This window comes from Athene cunicularia (assembly GCF_003259725.1).
Source record: "Athene cunicularia isolate RWA chromosome 25 unlocalized genomic scaffold, athCun1 chr25_part1, whole genome shotgun sequence".
NCBI lineage: Eukaryota > Metazoa > Chordata > Aves > Strigiformes > Strigidae > Athene > Athene cunicularia.
The window spans coordinates 370,083-376,215 of record NW_020799134.1 but is presented as its reverse complement, the minus strand read 5'-3'; the positions used below and the strand labels follow the sequence as shown (position 1 = coordinate 376,215).

General features: G+C 36.9%; 1 protein-coding gene across 1 annotated transcript in view; it reads left to right on the top strand.

Moving 5' to 3' along the window:
- The first annotated feature begins 2,706 nt into the window (after positions 1–2,706).
- Positions 2,707–6,133, top strand: part of LOC113488669 (feather beta keratin-like) — an 8,934-nt gene continuing 5,507 nt past the window's right edge. Inside the window, exon 1 of the mRNA XM_026863954.1 lies at positions 2,707–2,796. The gene's annotated coding sequence lies outside the window, so the exon portion shown is untranslated. The remainder of the gene's footprint in view (positions 2,797–6,133) is intronic.

Here is a 6,133-nt window from a genome sequence, read left to right as displayed (position 1 = left end):
TTTTTTTTTTTTTTTTTTTTTTTTTTTTTTTCCGATTGACTCTGTGCCTTTGACTTGAAGGTAAGGAAAAAAGCAGCAGCAGAATATTTTTTTCCGGCTAAAAAGCGGGATCTGAGAAACAGCCAGTTTTGCCTTTGAGAAAAGAATTGCTACCATAGATGAGTCTAAGGGTAGGGATCCTCAAGTCGTCCAATGCAGGCAAATAATTTGTCAAAGCTCATGCTAGCACTTGCCAAAAGAGTTGAAGAAGGAGCACTTGCACATTCCTTCTAGATCTGGAATTCAACACTCTAAATATATTTTAAACAAAACCAGCAGCCAAGTGGCTTTTTAAGTAAGTAAAATCTGACTTTCAGTCTCTGTAGACTTTTGAAAATATTTAGGACAAGTTCTCCAACTCTCAACAGACACCGTAGCTTCCTTGAAGACAGCTGAGGGTGAAAACATCATTAAAAAAAAAATAAATTAATTTTTCAAATGATAATTTCTTTAATGAATCCTAGTCTTTATAATATGAAAAGAATGTTTACCGGTGTGAAATTATTGCGACTCTTTAGAGCTCTGAGGGAGCTTTACGTGCCGTCCCTGGTTTAAATGAACTGTCCTGAACACTAACGTGGCTTGCAAACGCCAGCGTTCACCTCTGAAGTGTAAAACTTAAATTGTCTTACACCTAAAGGACAACAGAAAGTATATTTCTGGACGAACACCCCCTTGCCATTTCCTAAGTTTAACCTATAATTTGATAATATTTAGATAGCAATAAGTAATTGATTCAAAATTGACTTACCCGGATCACCAAGGAGAAGAGTTTAAGAAAAGTGATTAGGAGAGTTCTACGTAGCAAACGCTTTTATACACTTAGTCAAATTGCCTGGAGGATGTGACACCCTTTTTGCATGAAGTCTTAATTAGTTGCAAAACAAACGTCGCTGCATGCATAACTCCTGCAAGTAATGAAACTGTTTTGCTCGCTGCTTGTGTTTGTTAGCTATTGGATCTTCACCGTAGCGTGCCAAATACATGCAACACCCTGCGGGCAGGATTCACTTTAACAGTTCATGGGTCGAAAAGAACTTGATACGCTTCGTTAGCCGCATGTCAGTTATAGAGTGAGTTGATCATGACTTCTTTTTTTTTTTTTTTTTTTTTTTTTTTTTTCCCCCCACCCCTCAAATTCAGTCTGTGAAAACGATTCACGGGAACATCAGAGCTTGCTGTCAGGGATCGGGATTTTATTTTCTTTTCCTAAATCTGGTTTGTTGTCCATTGTGAAAGGGTTTTCCCCTGAAATGCCTTCCAGGGCATTAAATTCAACAGCGTACAGCTGTTAGCCCTCAGTGAATATTCATGGATGAGGAGAACAACTCAATAAAGTCGTAGCCATTTTCTCAGTGAGACAAGATCATCTCTGGATAGGATTGATTCCTAGGGAGAGAGCTCTAAGTTACCTCACATCCACTTTAGTCTTTACAAATAACGCTTGCATAGGATTTAAGCGGAGTGTGTGGTTTTGTTTCCGGTCTCTTTGCAGGGTTTGATCATGTTGCAACTAAAGGCAGGTAGATGCGATCCACTTTTTTTTTTTTTTTTGGCCACTGACTCAAAGTGAAGTCACAGAGCATCATCACAGAGCTGGGTTATTTTTTGCTTGGCTTTTTTTTTTTTTTTTTTTTTTTTCCCCCAGCTTTTTGACTGGGTTGAAAAGGACAATATTATAGAAAAGGAAAGGTTGCAACAGACCGTACTCTGAAACTGGTGTTTCCATCCAGGCTGTGTTTCTGTGGCTGTACTAAGGTGAAGACTGGGGTGGGTGGGGGACACACAAGAAATAGCTCTATCCTGATGAAAACTTAATTTATCACGAATGACAGGCGTAAGTTTATTGTAAGACTACGAAAGAATTGGAGAAACGGGGGCTGTCGGCTTGTCAAGATTTTTATGAATGGACCAGACGCATGGATTTAAAAATGTTTTTATAAGCACTTTAAAGAGAAAATCGATATGTCAGAAATATGTTAAAGAAGGAGAGGAAAATCAGGATTCACATGAAACAGATTTCTGAAAAAAAACACCAGTTAATGCAGCTAGGAGTTTTCTGGTGTAACAGTCACCTGACACGTCAGCTCATAAGTCAGAAACAGAGGGGTTTTTTTTTAATACATAATGAATTTTATTAATTAAAATCTTATTGTAATACCAGGGATAGGAATCGCTTACATATTTGGGGACGCACACAAGTACAATACAACTTGCCGTGCTGCATTATGATACCTGATGCACAACGCTTCATCTGCATCAACGGCTGGGAATCAGTCTGAAGTCTTTTGTTCACGAGTTCCCAGAAATTCTTTTGCCTTAGGACCCCTGCTAACGTCCTCCCAAGCTACAGATCGTTTATTATATCAAGGAAAAATTCGAGTAAATAATAATTAGGAACAAAGGAATCCTTCCTCCCAAGTTTGCAAGACGAGGAAAGGAGGCACGTCATCTTCCCGGCACCACACAGCAGCTGCCCTTGGCTGTGAATATAAACCTTGGGGAAGAGAAATAGTAGTTGCGATGCTTTTTGACGTGAGGTTCCAGCCTGAGGGTTGCTTTAAGACAGCGGAGTTTAGTGTGGGACTAAAAAAAAGATTCTGGGATTGGAGTAATTAAGTGACCCAGCTGAGAGGACTCCAGTGAGGAATTCCCCGGTCAGGATGAAAGGTGGTGTTGCCACTTTATCCAGGTACATGGGGATCCCTAAAGGCTCCTCCTTTAAGGAGCAGAGAAACACCAGCCGCTCCGGAGAAGGTAAAGACTAAAGGCTGAAATACGTTATTTTATTTACACCTCACAGCCCTGCAGAATGACTGGAGTCAAGGATGGTGCAAGTTTGCGAACGTAGTGTATTTATTTGCAGCTCTTTTTCCCCTGCTTTCGTTCTTTTTCACCTCTCGTTGCGCTATCCCGGTTATGAAAATTCACGCCTGGACTGACTCCCGGCTAGAGGTGTTGCGCTCACGCCCGGGCGTCGACATGCCGTCCGCCCTTGTGGGGATTACTCGAGCATTTACACTGATTTATCTGAAATAGTTTTAAATCAAATCTGGCTGCTTGGAGCTGTGGGGAAAAAAAAAATATATTTTTTTTTGAGCAAAACATTACTACATCTTAGCCAGGTTGGTTTTTAGGGCCATAATAATGGGGAAAATGAATACGGTTTTCTGATTCAAGCAGGCTTTTTGAGGACTCCAGGTAAAAGGGGAATAAAGGCAGGTGGGAATGTTTGAAGATTTCCCTCCAATTAATCTACCGAAGCACTGGTCTGCCCCTGGAGCTTATGTAACGTTAAAACTGCGCAACAGGAGTTATTTGGCTGAAAAGTCATATATAGATATATCGCTTAATATATATTTATTTATATAGGATTATTTTAATTCAGGATTCATTTAGTAAGATTCGATTCTTGCAATTTAACTGTGGATAAAGAAAACGATTGGTTGTATCGACGTAAAATTCACACAACACGCTGCTCATAAGCCAAGATAAAATCTTGTAGGTAAAAAAAAAAAAAAAAAAAAAAAAAAAAAAAAAAAAAAAAATCAGTTTTTAACCGACTTTAAACTACCACAGGCACTGTTCTTCGGAGGAAAGATGTCGCAGTCAGTAGCTCTGGAGTTGCCACTGGCAGCTCAGTTTTAGAGACAAAGCAAGACGCGCCGTGGTCGTCCAGACACGGAGCCCCGCAGCTGGAGACCCCCACAGGGTTGGGGGGAAGAAGCCTGATAGCGGAGGTGACAACTCCTGCCCAGCGTCTGGATGTCACCTGAACCAGGGCAAAACCCTCTCATGGCTTTTCCGCAAGTGCTGGGGACAGATCTGGATGTCCTCTTTACTAAACGTTACCGGAAGAGAGCTGGAAAAGCCGGGCAAGAAAAACCTTAGCTGCCAACTGTGCTCCATCTTCTGCAGCGGAAGCATTTTGTGCCGTTGAGTCAGGCTTAGCATAAACCGCGCTCCTCTCGGGGGCCTTCTCTTTTCTAAACACCGTCCCAGAGCCCGCTCGGTGTTTTCGTCTTCTTTTCACACCCCCTTTCTGCCGTAGTACACTGTGGGACTCCTTGACACTTTCTTTACAGTTTTGGGCACTGTATAAAATGCTACCGCACACTTCCTTCCCTTGGAGCTTAATTTTTCATTGCCTTCGGCAAATATTTAATTCTAGTTATTATCTAGGTTTAATAGCGAAGCACCGAGGCTAAATGAATTGTCAGAGGTCATTCGGCGAGCAAATGGAAGAGCCTGGAGTAAAACGGGCTTTCCTCGTTGGCATTTATCGTATTTATAATTTGAATTCCAGCAACTCTTTGAAGTCTTAACTGAGATTGCGTTGCACCAGGCAGACGGAGGGCAAGTCCCCACAACGAACAAGGAGTGGGTTTGAACTGATTAGACCTGAGAAACAAAAGAGAAGGGATTACTATCAGCATTAAGGCACGGGGATTATTAAGGGAGGGGCTATCAGCACACCAAAGCACCGTGAGCACTTTTTGGTACGTCCTGAAGTGACTTCTCCAGTTTTCCGTAGGGAATCCCGAGGCAGCCAGGAAGTAAATACAGTCCCGAGGTTTGAGGATTTATTGAATTTTAAGAGGAGCCATTATATTCGCGTTCTCCCGGTGCTGTTTCCACAATAAGCCGGAGATTTGCTGTAACGGCTCAGTCCGTAGGGTGACTGAAGCGTGCGCAACCACGAGGCCAGTGGTTTGGACCCCGAGCGTCCTTCTCTCTGGGGCAACCACGCGACCATGATACGAGACCCGAAATTGAAGAGTCCAAAGGGATTAGAAATCCCGACATCCCCGAGATCCGCTTGGTCTGAACCAAACCAAGCAATTGTGCAGGGCTGGAAAGTCTCAGGCTGTGGTTTATTGGTTGGTTTGTTTTGTTAAAATGATTAGTGAACATGGATATTCCTATAAATAATTTTTTTTTTTTTTCTCTCCACAAAACAGAGAGAAAAAAAAAAAAAGTGCCAAGTTTTTTCAAAGGTGCTTAAAGTATTTAAGACACCATCCCTAGTTAAAATCCACGGCTTCGTTTCTTGTATTTCGAAACTTAAGCTGCCGCTTAAGAAATCGGCAATTACCAGCGCCTGCAAATTACTAACTGCGGAGCAATGATCCTTGTTAAAAAAAAAAAAAACCAAAAAAACCCCAACCCAACAAAAAACAACAAACCACCCTTTAAATGAAAATCCTACATCAAAAATCATCCCTTAGGTGATGGTTGCTTACCAAGGAACAGTTGTGTCAACGTGGATTTATCTGGTTATTTTTGTCTGAAGAGATAAATAGGAACAAAAATAAAGAAAAGAAATAAAGAGTAAGAGAAATAGGAGGCCTATGTTGTGGGGACTTTTGTAAATTAATTGAAAGAGTAAAAAAGCCTTTTGTGTGTGAGGTCCTAATTAGCTACCCAGATTTTTTAATTTAATATTTTATTTTATTTTATTTTATTTTATTTTATTTTATTTTATTTTATTTTATTTTATTTTATTTTATTTTATTTTATTTTATTTTATTTTATTTTATTTTATTTTATTTTATTTTATTTTATTTTATTTTATTTTATTTTATTTTATTTTATTTTATTTTATTTTATTTTATTTTATTTTATTTTATTTTATTTTATTTTATTTTATTTTATTTTATTTTATTTTATTTTATTTTATTTTATTTTATTTTATTTTATTTTATTTTATTTTATTTTATTTTATTTTATTTTATTTTATTTTATTTTATTTTATTTTATTTTATTTTATTTTATTTTATTTTATTTTATTTTATTTTATTTTATTTTATTTTATTTTATTTTATTTTATTTTATTTTATTTTATTTTATTTTATTTTATTTTATTTTATTTTATTTTATTTTATTTTATTTTATTTTATTTTATTTTATTTTATTTTATTTTATTTTATTTTATTTTATTTTATTTTATTTTATTTTATTTTATTTTATTTTATTTTATTTTATTTTATTTTATTTTATTTTATTTTATTTTATTTTATTTTATTTTATTTTATTTTATTTTATTTTATTTTATTTTATTTTATTTTATTTTATTTTATTTTATTTTATTTTT